Source organism: Entelurus aequoreus, linkage group LG02 (assembly GCF_033978785.1).
Source record: "Entelurus aequoreus isolate RoL-2023_Sb linkage group LG02, RoL_Eaeq_v1.1, whole genome shotgun sequence".
NCBI lineage: Eukaryota > Metazoa > Chordata > Actinopteri > Syngnathiformes > Syngnathidae > Entelurus > Entelurus aequoreus.
Window position 1 is genome coordinate 81,734,439 of NC_084732.1, and position 21,806 is coordinate 81,756,244.

Genomic DNA, 21,806 nt, shown 5'->3' on the forward strand with positions numbered 1-21,806 from the left:
GGGTCTAACTCGTTTCGCAAAATAATTAGCGCATGCTTGGCACTTCCGCCGGGTCAAATATGAGTCATTAAATGACTCCCGCCTCCTGGTGGTAGAGGGCGCTAGTGATCCTTCTTGCGACTACCAGTACTGCAGAAGACCGGTGCAGCAGAAGAAGCCAACAAGCAGCAAGCATGAGCAGCGATCGTTTGCTTGCACTTTTACCATGGAGGATTACATATCTAAAATAAAACAGTTTTCTAAACTGGACTTTCAATCGAAGCAGGAGGTAATAATTAAAGGCATATCTCCAGAGACTTTCTAAAACTGAAGAAAGATAAGGAAGACTGCCTTTGATCAGAAGCAGCTGCACATGGACATAATTTATAAGTAAAGGTAAGACCATAATAACGTTTTTTTATTAAATGTGCTTTTCATGATAAGGTAAGCGCCGGAGTGAGAAGAGGTTTTAAAATAATTAGCGCATGCTTGCCCAACCCGCATGCTTTTGGTAAGCGCAGGAGTGAGAAGAGGTTTTAAATTAATAGGCGCCCCTGCGGCTATTCAAGGAAATACGGTAGTTTGCCAAAAAAAGTAGTTTAAAAACCATCGAATAACACGATTCATGTATTTTTTACAGCATTTTGGTCATTTTATTGTCTACATTAAAGATACTTCCTTGTGGTCTAGATAACATGTAATGGTGGTTATTTGGTCAAAATTTTACATACCGTATTTTTCGGACTATAGGGTGCACTCAAAACTCAACTGTGCGCCTTATGACCCGGTGCGCCTAATGTTCGGAATAATTCTGGTTGTGCTTACCGACCTCAAAGCAATTTTATTTGGTACATGGTGTAATGATAAATGTGACCAGTAGATGGCAGTCACACATAAGAGATACGTGTAGACTGCACTATGACTCAAAAGTAAACAACACCAACATTTTATATGTTCCAGTGAAAATATAGAACATTACACACGGCGCTCAAAAATCTATCAAAATGTGTTAGTATGACTTTGGTAAGCTATGGAGCCGCACCGCTTGATGGATTGTACTGTGCTTCAACATACGAGTATTATCATGGTGTGTGTTTAAGGTAAGACATTATCTGCCGTCTTGTTTCGCAATATTATGCAAAAGCAACTGTGGAGGGAGGTGTGGCCAGCGCGCCTGCAGGAGCAAAGGTCACCGCCCCTGTCCATGGTGCTGACGGCGAGACACAGCTGGCAGGTGATTAGATTTCACAGGTGGTACGTGTTAATCTAATCATCTGTTGTCTTTAACAGTAAGCGGCCGGGAGCAGGAGGAGAGAGAGGATACGGACGTGGCTAAAAAGTCGCGTCCTGCTGGAGAGAAAACTTGGGATGAAATCTATGTGCATTAAAACTTTGTCCAACTTTGCACGCCTGGCTCCTGTGAAGTGTATGTCAGTGGGACCGCTGGGAAGCGACTTTCACAGCAACTTTTCTTACCTTCTGGTACCTGCTGATCTGTATTTGGGATCTGCATAAGTCCTTAAAAATGTGTGCGCATCTGGCATTGTAGTCCGCTAAAACATACCGGTGTAGTGAATTTACATTATTCACCCACGGAACTTTAGTTATTAGAGAGTTCCGGTTGGACGGTTTTTCACAGGACACATTTCTGACCTTGATGTTGCACTAGTGAGCCACGGATGAGGAGATGCTGCTCCGTTATTGATTGAAGTAAATGAATGAATGAATGTCATTAAAACAGTTAGCTCCATCTTTTGACAATTCTTCCACTCCCGTCCTTGCACGCTACACCGCTACAACAAAGATGACGAAGAAAAGACGCCGCCGAAGGTGAGCCACGACAATAAGACCGCCCACAAAATGGCGCATCCTGAAGCGACTGTCAGAAAGTGTCTTGAAGATGATCTGTAAAACATAATATATGCAACATCTTGACAAAAAAAAAAAAAAAAAGTATATATATATATATATATATATATATACTGTATATATATATATATATATATATATATATATATATATATATATATATATATATATATATATATATATATATATATATATATATATATATATATATATATATATATATATATATATATATATATATATACACTACCGTTCAAAAGTTTGGGGTCACATTGAAATGTCCTTATTTTTGAAGGAAAAGCACTGTACTTTTCAATGAAGATAACTTTAAACTAGTCTTAACTTTAAAGAAATACACTCTATACATTGCTAATGTGGTAAATGACTATTCTAGCTGCAAATGTCTGGTTTTTGGTGCAATATCTACATAGGTGTATAGAGGCCCATTTCCAGCAACTATCGCTCCAGTGTTCTAATGGTACAATGTGTTTGCTCATTGGCTCAGAAGGCTAATTGATGATTAGAAAACCCTTGTGCAATCATGTTCACACATCTGAAAACAGTTTAGCTCATTACAGAAGCTACAAAACTGACTTTCCTTTGAGCAGATTGAGTTTCTGGAGCATCACATTTGTGGGGTCAATTAAACGCTCAAAATGGCCAGAAAAAGAAAACTTTCATCTGAAACTCGACAGTCTATTCCTGTTCTTAGAAATGAAGGCTATTCCACAAAATTGTTTGGGTGACCCCAAACTTTTGAATATATCTTTTAACGCGGCCTAAAATCCGGTGCACCTTTTGTATGAAAATAGACCTGAATAGACCCGCTCATCGGCAGTGCGCCTTATAATCCGGTGCGCCTTATGGTCCGGAAAATACGATATATTATGTTTCACAGACCATCATGAAGCTGCTTCCTGACTATCTCTTCAGGGTGCTGCGTCTTCTCGCCATCATGTTGATTGTTGACAGATATAAGTTGGAACTGTACGCTACTTTCAATTAGAAATGGCAACAGCGGAGGATGCATGTGCATGTACGAGCCAGTCTGCCCCACAACAAGAGGATAGAGAAAAAGAAGGCGCTTGTTGATTACAGTGGCGGATTCGCGCAAAGCCCTTTGGGTAAATTTTTACCATGTATGGATATATCCGCTGATGTCGTACCTGGGGAAAAACGTCACAACGGCTCGTTTAGAGGAAAATTGTTTAATAAATATCTTTGCAATGCCTGCATGGTTTGTTTTTCAAATTCACAGGAGTTATGCAGATTCCAAATACACAAAAACCGGTACGGTAAAAAACTTTAATTTTGCAAAACAGGTCCCCTACTGTAACAAACACTACTTCCATCAATAGCAGCGAAGATAACATTTTCCGTGTTTGCTAGCACTAATGTCCGACTTTGTTAGCCTTATCATTTCAAAACGTTTCACATAATAACATAAAAACAAAAAATAACATAAAACAGTCACCTAAAATGTCCGCTCTTACTGGGATGGTTGTATCTTTCAGCACTTGTAGATTTCCAAATAATCCCAACTACTTAGATAAAAAATGCTTTCTGGAATCAAAGAATCACTTAATTAAAACACAATGTTCGGATTTCCTATATTCAAATACAGTGTGACTGTTCAAACTGTGTGTATTATTACAGTTGCCAAAAATATTAAATACACTTTGTAAATAAAACCTGTGCTTTGTTTTTTTAATGAATACTACTATGCTACTGTATTTCAATGCTGGCCATTGAAGTGTTTTATGAGGTGTTTGAGAACCACTGTTCTACTACACAGATAGGCGAGATACATGATTTATAATCTAGCATAGTGTTGTCCCCATACCAATATTTTGGTAATGGTACTTTTTAGAGGCGGTATAGTACCGAATATGATTCATTAGTATTGTGGTACTATACTAATACTGGTATACCGTACAACCCTAATCTAGCATTAACGTTTCCTAATTCAAAGACAATACAGCAGAGGAACTCAAGCATCTTATTATTATTTTTGTATTATTATTCTTCTTATTATTATTTTATGGCTGGTCAAGCTTGCTAGTAGCTTGTAGCTGGCTCCTGGCTAGTGGTCGGAGAAAGCAGTGTGAGCAAGGTGATGTGTCACTACGCCATAAAAGTAGTTCCTCGACGTTAGCTCTTACAACAACAATGTCACTGTAGCTTGGGTATTATGCAGGTCACGACATGTAAATGGCTTTGTTGTTGGAATGTTTCTTTAAGAGCTTTACAAGCCAAATAAACGACTCCCCCTTCGCCTGCATTGTTAGCCACCTCTCACTATTAGGTTTTTACTCTTAAGAATGCACAGGAAGAAGAAAGACACGCAGATTTTTTTAAAAGGGTGGTTTTCCTTTAAGTTACATTTAAAAATAACATGTAACATTTAATAAGTCAGTTATCAATAAACAATATGAATTGATAAATTGATATTTTAGCCTCAGTGTGTAACAATAAATACATCGTAAAACCAGTATCAGACATAGCGCACCGAAACCAATCCACCCATTCAATAGAAAAAGGAGGGGTGATCTTTACCGAGCAGCAGATATTATAATGGATGAGTATTCGTTTACATTGAAAATGCTGATTTAATGCTGTTTTGAATGAATTAGGGACAATAGAGGATCTGGATATGTGGCATTCTGACAAGCAATGTGCAGAATCTCACCCGTGCAGAATCCGACACTGAGTCGCTTTGGTTGTTTCCCTGCAAAAATGCTTGCCTGCTTCCATAGAGGTGAACTGGAGTGGAACCACAATTACCGCAGCTTCCTATTGTTTACAGGGCACTGTCAGCGACAAAGGACAGGCTCTTCAGCGAGGCAGATGATACAAGAGAGAGAACAAGCAGGAGAGATTGTCCACTGAGTCCTCCGAGGAACAAGATGTTCAGTATCAGAATGTAAAAGTGCGCGCAGCATTTTTCCAAAACAAAGCACAAAAGCGTCGGTCTTATGTCCGTATTTTGCGGACCATAGGGCGCACCGGATTAAAAGGCGCACTGCCGATGAGCGGGTCGAGTCAGGTCTATTTTCTAATAACATGGCGTGTTTACTGACAGATATAAGTCAAAACTTTACACTACTAGTAGAAATGGCAACAGCGGAGGATGAATGTCCCATAACAAAAAGATAGAGAAAATGAAGAAGCTTATCGACTACGGTGTCGGCATGGACTACAAAGGCAACATTTTCAGGATTTATGCAGATCCCAAATACGGATCAGCAGGTACCAGAAGGTAAGCAAAGTTTCTTTTGCATAATATTGCGAAACAAAACGCCAGATAATATGTCTTACCTTATACACACACCATAATAATACTCGTATGTTGAAGCACAGTACAATCCATCAAGCGGTGCGGCTTCATAGCTTACCAAAGTCATACTAAAACATTTTGACAGATTTTTGAGCGCCGTGTGTAATGTTCTATATTTTCAATGGAACATACAAAATGTTGGTGTTGTTTACTTGAGTCATATTGCCATCATATTGCAGTCTGCACGTATCTCTTATGTGTGACTGCCATCTACTGGTCACACTTATCATTTCACCACGTACCAAATAATATATATTTCCTGAGTTTATAAACATAATATGCATTTTTAAAAAACGAAAAAAAGATTTTCTGATGCTAAAAAATATCTATGTAATCATAGTAGTACCAACTAGATACGTGATTGTACTTGGTATCATCACAGTGGATGTCAGGTGTAGATCAACCAATGGCATTTGTTTACATTTTGACGCCGGTGAGCTACGGTGTGTAGTGAAGCATGTTTAGCTATTCCTCGTCCTGCAGGGATGATACTTGTAAGAAACTTACTTTATTTGTCACCATGGAGGCGAGGATTAGTGATTTAGAAGTAGCTAAAACACTGCAGACTGCGGCTGGACGTTAGCCGCTAGCTAGCTAGCCATGTCTTAAATCACCTCTTCCTGAGGGCGTTTCAGTGTTATAACTTCAATTTTATCGTTAGTTTTTAAGCCAAAATGTGTCCTCTCCCTTTTCTGTCTACACACTGTGTCTACTTGTAAGTACTCTGTGATTGTGCACTGCCGAACATGCTCCTCCGCTCGTAAAACCATCACGCATGCCCGTTAAAAAAAAGGGGGTCTGGCTGGGAAACCTGTACTTTTTAGAGGCGGTATAGTACCGAAAATGAGTCATTAGCATCGCAGTACTATACTAGTACCGGTACACCGTACAACCTCACCCTGGACTGGTCGCCAGTCAACCACAGGACACATGAACGTCAGCGGTGAGAACCACTACACACCATTTAGTCATTTCAATATTTCAACATCTGCACAAACAACTATCAAGAATACAATGTACCAATTACAGGAGCTCATGTGCTGCCGCCACCGCGCAGGATGAGCACCATCACTCACTTTTACTCCCATGCAGCAGATGCAAAGGCATCCAGCAGCGGTACCAGGATTTATCTATCGCCGCACATGTTGAGTGTTTCTCCCGCTCCGAATCAGCAGCTCCGGACATTTTACAAGCTGTAAAATAGATGGATCGTGCATGGAGCCCCCGGTCCCTATGTGCCTGCCAAGTCCGAGCTAATTAAAGTACACAATAGGCAGGAAAAAAAACAAGGCAGTAACCACACAACAAAACAACTTTCATCCGAAAAGGACACAGTAACCTAGCGATATAAACTCAACCAAAATGGAATGGCTGTTATTAGTGGCGGCATATGTGCACCATTACATTTTTTTCCCCCATAGGAGGCAGGGTATCTTCAATCTGCATACTAACCACGGACTAGCTTGAAAGGCAGCAATCACTTGTAGAAATTTGGCCGGCCTTTAACAGAATTATTCATCAAAAGCAGTTCTGTTCATTTCAGCCAAAGCTTTGTTACCAGATAACCAATAATACATTGTCACAGTCTGGGAAAAAAAAGCCACATCATATTCACCCGGCAACCACTGCAGACTTGCAGAACTAAAAGCATAAAATAGATTATATTGTGGCTCATAAATGTTACTATACAAAAGTCCTTGTCAAATAGTGGGGTGGGCCCCCCAACCTTGCGGAACGATTTTTTGCCGTACCAGCATATGACGAAACGTGTGTAGCACTTGGCTTCTCTGTAACCACGGTGGGAGACGAGGAAAGGCCGGTGTGTTTTTTTTCCTTTAATATTAATAAGCTTACAATTTTATAAACAAATTATATTATTCATAGTCACGGTGGAGGGTGGGGTGGACCGCAAAATATGTTCTTTTTCCCACGGGTGGCATAACAGAACATAATTGAGAAGCAATGCTATACACTGTAAGTACAGTACTGTATGTTGGCAATTAGGGATGTCCGATAATGGCTTTTTGCCGATATTCCGATATTGTCCAACTCTTAATTACCGATACCGATAATGGCTTTTTGCCGATATGTACAGTCGTGGAATTAACACATTATTATGCCTAATTTGGACAACCAGGTATGGTGAAGATAAGGTCCTTTTTAAAAAAATGTGTAAAATAAAATAAGATAAATAAATTAAAAACATTTTCTTGAATAAAAAAAGAAAGTAAAACAATATAAAAACAGTTACATAGAAACTAGTAATTAATGAAAATGAGTAAAATTAACTGTTAAAGGTTTGTACTATTAGTGGACCAGCAGCACACACAATCATGTGTGCTTACGGACTGTATCCCTTGCAGACTGTATTCCATCCATCCATCCATCCATTTTCTACCGCTTATTCCCTTCGGGATCGCGGGGGGCGCTGGAGCCTATCTCAGCTACAATCGGGCGGAAGGCGGGGTACACCCTGGACAAGTCGCCACCTCATCGCAGGAGACTGTATTGTATTGTATTGATATATATTGATATATATTGATATGTGGGCTCTGTACCGAGGATGTCGTTGTGGCTTGTACAGCCCTTTGAGACACTTGTGATTTAGGGCTATATAAATAAACATTGATTGATTGATTGATTGATATATAATGTAGGAACCAGAATATTAATAACAGAAAGAAACAACCCTTTTGTGTGAATGAGTGTAAATGGGGGAGGGAGGTTTTTTGGGTTGGTGTACTAATTGTAAGTGTATCTTGTGTTTTTTATGTTGATTTAATTTAAAAAAAAAAAAAAAAAAAAAAAAAACCGATACCGATAATAAAAAAAACGATACCGATAATTTACGATATTACAGTTTAAAGCATTTGTCGGACATCTCTATTGGCAATGGTTACGTAAATTACTATTAGGCTCTTTTTTGGTTGTGACCAACTTGTAATTCATTTTTTATTCCACAAGAGAAAAAACAAAAGTAATACAATTAATACTCTAAATTCTGAACTATAAACCGATACTTTTTTCCCCCTGCACTTTTAACCCTGCGGCTTATATGATTGTTTACTAGTAGAGTTGAAAATATTCCTCGAGTAATTCGATTACAAAATATATTCGAGGAATTGTCGCTGCCTCGAGGCGTCGTCAAGTTTATTTTTACGGCATTTTGTGTTACGGCGCACGCGCAGTCTGCTACTCCCTACACTGCGGGAGCAGCTAGAGCAGGGGTCACCAACCTTTTTGAAACCAAGAGCTACTTCTTGGGTACTGATTAATGCGAAGGGCTACCAGTTTGATACACACTTAAATAAATTGCCAGAAATAGCCAATTTGCTCAATTTACCTTTAACTCTATGTTATTATTAATAATTAATTATATTTATCTTTGTGGAAACACTGATCATCTTAATGATTTCTCACATTAAATATATATAGAAACAGATAAATATCAATATGCAACACTTTATTTCTATATTTTCTCTAAGTGCACATTTTTCAAATTGAACATTTTCAAATTAGTACTTCTAAGACAGTCTTGTGAAATCACAACATCCCATTTTAACTAGCTAGCCACTAACAATTTTTTAACAAATCATGAATTACTTTGCACCATGTTTGTACAAATAATAACTCATGTAAAATAAAAATAAATAATTTATGGAACATCATTAGTATTTTTTCCTGATTAAGATTAATTTTAGAAATTTGATGACATGTTTTAAATAGGTTAAAATCCAATCTGCACTTTGTTAGAATATATAACAAATTGGACCAAGCTATATTTCTAACAAAGACAAATCATTATTTCTTCTAGATTTTCCAGAACAAAAATTTTAAAAGAAATTCAAAAGACTTTGAAATAAGATTTAAATTTGATTCTACAGATTTTCTAGATTTTTCCTTTTTTTTTTTCTTTTCTTTGTTTCCTTTCCTAATAGAAGAAGCACGTAAAAAATATACAACATAAAGTTGCAAGAAACACGTCAATAATGAATAAAGCAAAACATGTTCTAGACCAAAAATCCCTTCATATTCTCTACTGCTCACTAGTGTTACCATATCTGAGCTACTGTGTAGAAATATGGGGAAATAATTACAAAAGTACACTTAATTCATTAACGGTGTTACAAAAAAGATCAGTTAGAATAATACATAATGTTGGATATAGAGAACATACAAACCCTTTATTTATTGAATCAAAAATACTGAAATTCCACGACATAGTGAATTTGCAAACAGCTAAAATTATGCACAAAGCAAACTATAACCTGCTACCCAAGAATATACAACAATTCTTCTCAACAAAAGAGGAGAAATATAATCTTAGAGAAAAACTTAATTTAAAACATTTGTTTGCACGTACAACACTTAAGACCTTCAGTATATCAGTATGTGGAATTAAATTATGGAATGGATTAAGCAAAGCAATCAAACAATGTACTAATATGATACACTTCAAGAAACTCTTCAAACTTAAAGTGTTTACAAAGTACAAAGAAGAAGAACTATGACAAACATTCTCAATTTATTTCATCCATCCATTCATTCATTCTTAAAGTAATCTTACTTATCTCATCATATGAAATATGACTTACTTCACCAATTATTATTATTAAATTCTTACTATTATTTATTTATTTATTTTTATTGTGATTACTGATGGAGTTTATTGTGAAAAAATTGTGAACAGGAAGTGAACAAAAAGTTTTGCAACTGTTATGTAAAGAAAAGGGGTAGGATTAAATAAGCTCTGCTTCTTCCTACTCCTTTTCGAACATGTTGAAAAGAAACTGGAAATTGTGATGTATCATGTTGTATGCTTGCATGTTCGAAATAAACTCAAACTCAAACTCAAGCAAAGTAAAAAAATAAATGAATTTATTTAAACAAATGAAGACCAAGTCTTTAAAATATTTTCTTGGATTTTCAAATTCTATTTGAGTTTTGTCTCTCTTAGAATTAAAAATGTCGAGCAAAGCGAGACCAGCTTGCTAGTTGTGGGGAAGCGGGGCCGGCGGACCGACGGCGCCCGCTCCAAGATGGCGGCGAGGAGGCGTGGACGAGCGAGCAGCAAGGCGGGGCGCGCTGGGAGCGACGCCGCAATCAGCATAAGGTGCGTGGAGCGCGCAGCTGTGGACAGTGCAATCACCCTCTCGGACCGTATAAAAGGGTGAGAGACGTGAACATCAAGAAAGGATACGGACAAACACGGCGGACGGGAGGAAACCATCCTCTGCTACCAGGCAAACGACGGCGACCTGCTGCTGGAAAACAGACGGCGGACGGGAGGAAACCATTCGTGTGCTCACGTGAGAAAAAAGGCAGCTGCTGAAAAGCACGCAAAAGACTCTGTGATTGAAATAATAAAGAAGTCTAAACCGTCTCAGACAATGTCTTCCCTGGATGGTCCTGAGAACCTGCACGACAGTTAGGACTGTCGCACTAGTAAATAAATACAATTTAAAAAATAGAGGCAGCTCACTGGTAAGTGCTGCTATTTGAGCTATTTTTAGAACAGGCCAGCGGGCGACTCATCTGGTCCTTACGGGCGACCTGGTGCCGCAGCCAGAGACAATCTGCAATTAGCGCACCTGGACCTGATGAGAAGGAGCTGAATAAAGGACCAGTGGACCCAAGGATCCAGGCGGGAACTTAGTTTCTGAATGGTGTACCGTAAGCCTACTCTAACTTGAAGCTCTCTGTTTTCCCTCTGCGTTTTCCCTCCGTGCCTGACTTCCTTGTTTGTCCTCCCTCAGTGCCCTCCTGAGTTTTGCCCTTGATGATTTTTCCGTTGTTTTCCCTTGCACTGCAAAAACTGAAACCTAAGTAAGATTAAATATCTCAAATAAGGGTGATATTTGCTTATTTTCTGTCTGATAAGATAATTCTTCTCACTAAGCAGATTTTATGTTAGAGTGTTTCTCTTGTTTTAAGTGTTTTGGTCCTAAATGATCTCAGTAAGATATCACAGCTTGTTGCTGAGATTGTATGACCTATATTGAGTAAAACATGCTTGAAACTAGAATATCATCTGATGCAAAGTTGTGTCATCAACACTCAAAATCATAAAACTACTTTTTTAAAGTAATAATTTCTTATTTCAAGCATGAAAAAAAAAAAATCAGGACTTTGACACAATTGTGTCTCATATTAAAACAGATGACAGCCAAATGGACTTTGCTGTTTTATTTTCATTGAAACAATAGAAAATACGTACTCATATAGTAGTACAGTTATTAGTGAGAATATACTTATTTTAAGGTATTTTTAGGTTTATTGAGGTTAGCTAATTTTAGTTGTTTTGGAAAGTCCTGACAGGCCAAATGTTCTTGTTCTATTGGCAGATAATTTTGCTTAGTTCAAGTAAAATACTCCTAATTTTTGTATTTTTTTTTCTTGTTTTTGAACACTGACTTTTTGCAGTGTGTGGACTCTGGACTGCCTTCCCCGATCCTTGACCCTCGCCCGGACACGGACCTCGTCACTCCTCTCATGCCCTGGATCACCTGCCTGCCCCACGGACTGCCTCGTTCCTTCGCTCTCAACACTTGGTAACACACACTTCAGCTAACTACACACATAGCCTCACACACACACACTCTTGGGTTTTGACACTCTCCATTTCCTTAGTTTAGTTTATTAGTTAGTATTGTTTATTATTATTATTAATATATATATATATATATATATTGACTATATATATAATAAATTATTGAACATTACCGCCCCCTGGTGTCTTTGCCGTCATCTCCCCTCTGTAACCACAACATTTTTCCTCGTTTAGTAAACAGTAGTCAAAGCTCACGTTTCGCACGCACTGTTTAGGTATTGCACGGCGTGTTTACGTCAGATTATGCACCCCCTGCACTGCACCAACACCGCTCTTTTAACACGCGAAGTCCCAGAGAAGGGTCAATTGACATTTTTACCTAGAAAACACACAAGAGGGTCATTTGACCCCTAGTCCCCCCTGTGGACACTCCTTTTGTTATGAAAATGTGGCTGTTAGTGGCACACGGCAGGGGGCCACTTGAGCCTGTGTGGGGGAGGGGACCTTACAGCTCAAGCTTTAGTTCTGAGGTAGGTTGTGTGTGTTTTTGCAAGGATCAACAGAATGAAGGGATCAACACTCTGACATTTATTGTTAAAAAAAATACAAAACATATTTACAAAGAATGAAAAAGCAACTGTTTTCCCAGTTTTGGTGTGGAGGGTTGTTGCAGAAGCAATTGTTATTTTTGTGTGCCAAAAATAGTTTAAAAAAAAAAATTTACAAAGAAAAAAGCATATTTACAAAGAATGAAAAACCATGTCCATGTAAACGTGACTGACATACATTTGAGCAGTCACTCACAATCCTGGCACTGCCATTGCTCCTTTCGGCATTTCCCACATGTATAATTTTTCTGTCTACCTAGACAAACTGCCCCTAACAGCCTCATTACCATAACAAAATGAGTGATTAGTGTATTCGGGAAAAGCGTCGGGCCAAATGACCCCTCTCTGGGTCTTCTAGGTAGACAGAAAAATGCTGGGACTTCTAGTGTTAAATACGCTCGAGTTTAGAAAACTTTTTCGCCGACATAACTCGCAATGGCGGACGCCGCAGAAAGCAGTGGACAAAAGCCGTAGCAAAACGAGGGAATTAGGAAGCGACAAAAGTCGTCTAAGGTGCGGGAAGACTTCACACTAAAATCAAAGGAAAACGCAGTTGTATGCAAACATTGCAAAAGTGGAGTTCGCATACCACAATAGCACAAGTTCGATGGTGTAGCACCTGTCGAGAAAGCATCCGATTGAGGAAAGTTGCACATTTCAAATGCAGTATTAAAGGCACTACCTAATCCACTTTTTATGTTTGTTCTTGTTTTATTTTTGATACTTAGAATATAGTTTTATTTTAACTTTCTCTGGGAATATTAATTTTGAACTCATTGTATATATTTGTGTTTTCATCTCAAACATGTTATGATGGCAACATGAACATTGATTACTATTTTGCGTGCAATGAATGCAATGAACTGTATTGCATTCTTAACATTTGAAACTGTTGTCATTATTAAGTAGTTTGTCTTTTTATATTGTGTATGTATTGTTGGCAGGTTGAAAACAGCTCAGCGGATTTCCGTGGAAAAAAACAACATTTAAACGGCACCGTATAATAATCATCAAAAACGCACAAGAGACAAGAACTTTGTTTATGCTGTCACACTACACAGCACATAGGGCTGTGAGCACACCCGTTTTTATCAGCACACACATGTTGGCGCAATCAACCATGGACGCATTTCAGCTGTGCGTGTCAGCCTTCAATAATGAAAACAGGATTTTAGGAAATAAAAGACAATTAAGCCACACACAATAATTGAGGGCACATCTTAACATGTATAATTAAACCTTAATTAAGCAAAAATATGATTTAGTCGATTACTCGATTAATCGATCGGGATATTCGATAGAGTACTCAATTACTAAAATATTCGATAGCTGCAGCTCTATTTACTAGCAAGCATTTGTATTTGGTCACATAATCCTTTAGAGCAGTGGTGCCCAACCACCGGTCCGGGGACCGGTACTGGTCCGTGACGCATTTGCTACCGGGCCGCAGAAAAACATAAAATAATTTATAAACGACTGCATTTTCTCCGACTTAAGTTTTGCCTGTCCCACTAGACCAGGGGTCACCAACCTTTTTGAAACCAAGAGCTACTTCTTGGCTACTGATTAATGCGAAGGGCTACCAGTTTGATACACACTTAAAAGAATTGCCAGAAATAGCCTATTTGCTCAATTTACCCTTAACTCTATGTTATTATTAATAATTAATGATATTTACACTTAATTGAACGGTTTAAAAGAGGAGAAAACACGAAAAAAATGACAATTAAATTTTGAAACATAGTTTATCTTCAATTTCGACTCTTTAAAATTCAAAATTCAACCGAAAAAAAGAAGAGAAAAACAACAAAAAAGAATTTATGGAACATCATTTGTAATTTTTCCTGATTAAGATTAATTTTAGAATTTTGATGACATGTTTTAAATATATTAAAATCCAATCTACACTTTGTTAGAATATATAACAAATTGGACCAGGCTATATTTCTAACAAAGACAAATCATTATTTATTCTAGATTTTCCAGAACAAAAAATTTAAAAGAAATTCAAAAGACTTTGAAATAAGGTTTACATTTGATTCTACAGATTTTCTAGATTTGCCAGAATAATTTTTTTGAATTTTAATCATAATAAGTTTGAAGAAATATTTCACAAATATTCTTCGTTGAAAAAACAGAAGCTAAAATGAAGAATTAAATTAAAATGTATTTATTATTCTTTACAATAATTTTTTTTTTTTTTACTTGAACATTGATTTAAATTGTCAGGAAAGAAGAGGAAGGAATTTAAAAGGTAAAAAGGTATATGTGTTTAAAAATCCTAAAATAATTTTAAGGTTGTATTTTTTCTCTAAAATTGTCTTTCTGAAAGTTATAAGAAGCAATGTAAAAAAAATTAATGAATTTATTTAAACAAGTGAAGACCAAGTCTTTAAAATATTTTCTTGGATTTTCAAATTCTATTTGAGTTTTGTCTCTCATAGAATTAAAAATGTCGAGCAAAGCGAGACCAGCTTGCTAGTAAATAAATAAAATTTAAAAAATAGAGGCAGCTCACTGGTAAGTGCTGCTATTTGAGCTATTTTTAGAACAGGCCGGCGGGCTACTCATCTGGTCCTTACGGGCTACCTGGTGCCCGCGGGCACCGCGTTGGTGACCCCTGCACTAGACACACCAATAAGCTTGTTTATAGATGTACAATAAAACTCCTCATAAGAAGTTGCCATTTGTTATATTTGTTATAACTTTGTGACATGATACAATGCACATTAATGAACATATAAAATATACATTTGACAGATTGTAGCCAAAGGCTGATTTCCATCTGCAATCCCCAGCAGGTTGATGGTAGCCTGTTAGGGATCTCATTGCAAAGAAATAAGCCCAGGACTCCACTAGTTTGGTGTTACAGTGAGTTGTATTCTTCACGCACTTATTTTTGCTGTATTGGAAAGCCAGTCCCTGAAAATAATGCCCCCATTAAACCGGTCCGCGGTGCTGAAAAGGTTGGGGACCCCTGCATCAGAGGATTATTCTACTAAGGTCAAAAGTGCACATCTCCATCACAAGCGCTCCAGAGAGTGGTGGCTCTTGCCCCCAGGAAATTGGGACCCTTCAGTAATGCAAGTTTGGAGTTTAGGAGGAAGTGTAAAGACATAAGCAACATCTGGTAGGAAGCCCCCACCGGTAGGAGTAGAGGATAGGTGTCGGAGGTCACGCGACTCAAACCAATCACAGGAAATAGGCTGAGTGGCTAAGCAACAAATTGGGTGTTGTCCAGACTGCCCGGCCCCAAGACTACAACAACAAAGAGTAACTGTCTTCGTGTAAAAAGTATTTAAGGACAGTTGTCCGAGAGGATATCAGCCACTCTTTCTCCTGGAGCTGCAGCTCAACTCCGAGGCTCGCTGAAACAAATAAAGCTTTTTGTTTGACGATTCCTCGTTGGCGTCTTCTTGGCTCATCACTCATCACACGGCCATCAAATATACAACAAGAGTGAGGAAACTCATTACAAACCCATAATAAAAAGTTAAGTTAACTTAAGAAAGTTTAACACGGTGTTAAACCTTGAAAATCTGATCAAATAAGTTCAACCAACATCTTATTTAGCTCTGATAAGTAAAGTAATGAACAGTACATGATACAGATATAAATCCCGAGTAGTATCAATTGTCTTCATATGGCATATAGAATGGCAACGTAGACGGAGGGTTGCTGGTTCGATCCCAGTCTGGTCAAGCTCATTGCGAGGTTCCCCACTTCTGATATCTCAGGATTACCGCTTTCTTACAATGTGGTAGAGCAAATGGAAGATCAGGGAAGTCCGGAAATGGTGATTATTTCATATTTCTCATATTTGTTCATAAGGTTAACCATATCTGTTCTGTAGTATTTATTGACCAGGGTGACAAAAACATGCAAATATTTGTTCAAGATAATAGTTTTAAATGCCTTTATCCACACTGTCTATGCGGGAAAATAGGCTCCAGTTCTGTAGATCAGTGGTTCTCAAATGGGGGTACGCGTACCCCTGGGGGTACTTGAAGGTATGCCAAGGGGTACGTGAGATTTGAAAAAAATATTTTTAAAATAGCAACAATTCAAAAATCCTTTATAAATATATTTATTGAATAATACTTCAACAAAATATGAATGTAAGTTCATCAACTGAACATCAAATCAAGTAGGCTATTCCATTCATTACCATAAACCCAGAGTTTCCCCCATGCCATGATGGTTTGACCCTCACTAAAATGTCTGTCAAAAAGAACTGTGAAAAGAAATGCAACAATGCAATATTCAGTGTTGACAGCTATATTTTTTGTGGATATGTTCCATAAATATCGATGTTAAAGATTTGTTTTTCTGTGAAGAAATGTTTAGAATTAAGTTCATGAATCCAGATGGATCTCTATTGCAATCCCCAAAGAGGGCACTTTAAGTTGATGATTACTTCTATGTGTAGAAATCTTTATTTATAATGGAATCACTTGTTTATTTTTCAACAAGTTTTTAGTTATTTTTATATCTTTTTTTCCAAATAGTTCAAGAAAGACCACTAAAAATGAGCAATATTTTGCACTGTTATACAATTTAACAAATCAGAAACTGATGACATAGTGCTGTATTTTACTTCTTTATCTCCTTTTTTCAACCAAAAATGCTTTGCTCTGATTAGGGGGTACTTGAATTAAAAAAATGTTCGGAGGGGGTACATCACTGAAAAAAGGTTGAGAACCACTGCTGTAGATGACGTCACACCAACAGGGGGCGACGTATCGAGTCTGGCAATGGAAAATGGGCCATTCCAAGCACAGTTAGTTATCTACCCAAATACTCAGAGTTGGATTGGTATTATGGGACATAACTTGGAAGTGACACTATGGGTCTTTTAGCTCCTCGATGAGAGTTGCAAGTCAAAGGACTATTTCTTCACCTTGAACTACAAACATTCCTGTTAATACCATCATCACTTTCAGTTTTTTCACTTAGGTTATTTTCACTAGTTTCTCGTCTCTTCGTCCCGGCCAGCCTTACGTATTGTTTTGTTCTCAACGTTTCCTTCTGTTGGTATTTTTGCACCCAGTAATTTTTATCCTCCTTTTTTCCGACTTGTACTATTGTATTTTTACGTGTGCCCGACAATGCTTGAAGACTTTGTTCCAACCAATAGCTAAATATGAAACTGCTATTACGCACTTATGTCCAGCCACTTTGTAATCATCTTAAAAAATATTGCACAGGTTTATTCATGGCCTCGCTCCTTGCAATGTTCTAAATGATGGGGAAATATACATTTAAAAAACAAAAAAACCTTTGAAAAGCGATGTTTTTGTGCTATTCTTGTGCCTGACCTCCTGTGTGGATATAAGTCTGTGATTCTTGGCATCAAGCATGCGGTCCCAGTAGAAAATATTCTCCCAATCTGGGGCACTCTTGCTCTTGCGACCGCGGAAAAATTGTACTTAACCTATTAACTGGAGCTATGAATAATTTTAACATTTTAACCAGCTATTTCAGTGTGTTGGCATTTGCTAAATCGCAGCAATGACAAAACTGAGTTTACAAAAGCCGAAAAAAAAACAAACAATGCTTTGGAATTTATAGGTGGTAGGATAGCTAGTATTGATTATAACATTGTCTCATGGCCAGAATGATCCTTCTAATTTCAAAACGATGATTGGAATTTTATGAATAGGAAGCTTCTTAACCAATATGGTGAGTCTCAAGAAGGTAACAAAGTCATAAACACGTCTGTGGGTAAGTCTAACCTGAGGGGTCGGCAACATTTAGCGCCGCCCTAGTGGCTCCAGGGAGCTTTTTCAAAAATGTATGAAAATGGAAAAAGATTGGAGATAAATAATGTTCTTGTTCTAATTAAAAAGTTAAAGTACCAATGATTGTCACACACACACTAGGTGTGGTGAAATTTGTCCTCTGCATTTGACCCATCCCCTTGTTCACCCCCTGGGAGGTGAGAGGAGCAGTGGGCAGCAGCGGTGCCGCGCCCGGGAATCATTTTTGGTGATTTAACCCCCAATTCCAACCCTTGATGCTGAGTGCTAAGCAGGGAGGTAATAGGTCCCATTTTTTTATAGTCTTTGGTATGACTCGGCCGGGGTTTGAACTCACAACCTACCCATCTCAGGGCGGATGTTGTTTCTGTAGGAGTACAAACATGACAAAAACTTTCCTAAGTGTTAGAAAGCCCACAGTTGAATACACCCTTGAAGTCACCGTAGTTGTGTGGACTGTGACGCAACAGTTTGTTTATATATATAACTTTCTCCGACGCTGCCACAGAAATACGTGTTTTGTGCCAATCCCTCTTTGTCTCGTTTTGTCCATCAAACGTTTTATGCTGTGCGTGAATGCACAAAGGTGAGCTTTGTTGATGTTATTGACTTTTGTGGAGTGCTAATCAGGCATATTTGGTAAGCACATGACTGCAAGATAATCAATGCTAACATGCTATTTAGGATAGCTGTACATATTGCATCATTATGCCTCGTTTGTAGGTATTTTTGAGCTCATTTAATTTCCTTTACTCATGTCCTCTGTGTATTTAATTTATGTTTGCATGTCTCATGACCCATTATCTGTATGTAATATTGACTGCATTTCTGATAGTTGTTTGTGTGCCATGTTGTTCCAGACCACAGCAAACGTTACCCAGCTCGCCAAAGATTGTAGTAAATCCATTAGAAGAAGACAGCCTGCCGTTTCCATTAACTTGGACACACACATTCTATACCTTTGGCCATTCTAGCCAGTCATTTCCAGGAGTTTTGCACCCTCTGAGAAGCCCCCGTTTTACTATTTTCTAATGTTGTAAATAAATATTCAATTTCAACATTTCTGTCAACAAAGATTTGCGTCATCCTGCGACACATCGTCATTTTGATAGTAGGCTAATATAGCTAATATAGACACATCAAATGTTGCCTTCATTATAACACTTATATAAGGCTTTTAATTTTTTGCGGCTTCAGACAGATTTGTTTTTTGAATTTTTGGTCCAATATGGCTCTTTCAACATTTTGGGTTACCGACCCCTGGTCTAACCTGTTCCACACACAGGGCCTGATCTACTAAAGGTTAGTAGAATAGAATAGAATAGAATAGAATAGAATAGAATAGAATAGAATATATCTTTATTGTCATTGTACATTGTACAACGAAATTGTAAGCAAAAACTAATTTAGTGCAAATTCATTGTGTGTACTAATAACACGTGCAAACTTGATAGCACACTTGATAGCCGATCATCAGAAATCCCCCAATACCGGGAGGAGAACATGCAAATATAAGTACTCTGCACACGCAATTTGATTTATCAAGAATAAAACTGCGAGCACCATTTTGTGTCTTTAGTTAGGAGGTCTGAAAAGTATGTGCAAACTGACAGTTGCACACCGCTATCAAAAAGAAACAAATATCAAACATGGTGGCTTTTCAGCAATATCATTTTATAATTTTACAGCTGCTGGATGACTAATTGATGAATTTTTGTGTCTGCTGGTGTTTTTTTTTCACTGATGTTAGTTTTTTCATATCGACTATTTAATATCAACATATCTCCTCTGTGAAAAAAAAAAAGCATTTTCTTTCATATTCATCTTCACAGTCACCGCCTCTCCCATGAGTGCACCTTCCTCCATCCATCCATCCACTTTCGTGCACACACACAAAAAAAAAGTGGTTTCAACGTCGATGCACCACAGGACTGCATCGAAAATGCCCATAAAAAGTGGTACATGTCATGTTTGAAAACATAGCAAAACGCGACAGGTAGGCATGAGCAGTAAATTAGTGTCTCCGAAGTGTTGTCCAGTGTATAGTACACGCAAAAAACTAATTTCAATAAGGCGGAGTGCACCACTTTTCAATTGCACAAGCAGTCTTAGTCGATCACACGCAACACACCCACTAACGCTATTGTATTGTTTGCACACGCTGTTCAGCACATAGTATTTTGATCTTCGTAGACCAGGCCCATACGGACATGTACTGTACTTCACAGTCCCAAAAATCAATAGTCAAAACCTTTTTGATTGAACTGTACAAATAGCAATCCAAGCCCAATTTTCAATACAAGATAGACAACTTTAATAGCGGCACAGTTGAATGACACAGGAGTATGCAGGCTGCACCCGACAGTTTCGGCAAAGCATATACAAAACCCAAAACCAGTGAAGTTGGTACATAAATAAAAAAAGAATACAATGATTTGCAAATCCTTTTCAACTTTTATTCAATTGAATAGACTGCAAAGACAAGATACTTAATGTTCGAACTGAGAAACATATTTTTTTTGTTGCAAATAATCATTAACTTAGAATTTATTGGCAGGAACACGTTGCAAAAAAGTTGGCACAGGGGCATTTTTACCACTGTGTTACATGGCCTTTCCTTTTAACAACACTCAGTAAACGTTTGGCAAGGTGGAATTCTTTCCCATTTTTGCTTGATGTACAGCTTAAGTTGTTCAACAGTCCGGCGTCTCCGTTGTGGTATTTTATGCTTCATAATGCGCCACACATTTTATACGGGAGAGGTCTGGACTACAGTCAGGCCAGTCTAGTACCCACACTCTTTTACTATGAAGCCACGCTGTTGTAACACGTGGCTTGGTATCTTGCTGAAATAAGCAGGGGCGTCCATGATAACGTCGCTTGGATGGCAACATATGTTGCTCCAAAACCTGTATGTACCTTTCAGCATTAATGGTGCCTTCACAGATGTGTAAGTTACCCATGCCTTGGGCACTAATTCACCCCCATACCATCACAGATGTACCATACCGTCACTTTGCGCCTATAACAATCCGGATGGTTCTTTTCCTCTTTGGTCCGGAGGACACGACGTCCACAGTTTCCAAAAGCAACTTACGTGCAGTGATTTCTCCAGATTCTCTGAAACTTTTGATGATATTACGGACGGTAGATGGTGAAATCCCTAAATTCCTTGCAATAGCTCGTTGAGAAATGTTGTTCTTAAACTGTTCGACAATTTGCTCACGCATTTGTTCACAAAGTGGTGGCCCTCGCCCCATCCTTGTTTGTGAATGACTGAGCATTTCATGGAAGCTGCTTTTATACCCAATCAAGGCACTCACCTGTTCCCAATTAGCCTGTTCACCTGTGGGGGTGTTCCAAATAAGTGTTTGATGAGCATTCCTCAACTTTCTCAGTCTTTTTTGCCACTTGTGCCAGCTTTTTTGAAACATGTCGCAGGCATCAAATTCCAAATGAGCTAATATATGCAGAAAATAACGACGTTTTCCAGTTCGAACGTTAAGAATCTTGTCTTTGCAGTTTATTCAATTAGCAAATCATTGTATTCTGTATTTATTCACGACATACACAAAGTGCCAACTTCACTGGTTTTGGGGTTTGTACTAGAATACCCACATAAGTACATCCGTCACTCTGTGACTTTAAAAATGGCCCACCGTGACCGCACAACATCCGAAACTGCATGCATGCTCACAAACAAA

At 38.1% G+C, this 21,806-nt stretch overlaps 1 protein-coding gene across 1 annotated transcript in view; it reads right to left on the reverse strand.

Annotated features, from left to right (window-relative positions):
* The window catches only part of LOC133642384 (protein kinase C-binding protein NELL1-like), a 474,421-nt gene that overhangs the window by 164,693 nt on the left and 287,922 nt on the right, over positions 1 to 21,806 (reverse strand). The gene's annotated exons all lie outside the window — the stretch shown is intronic.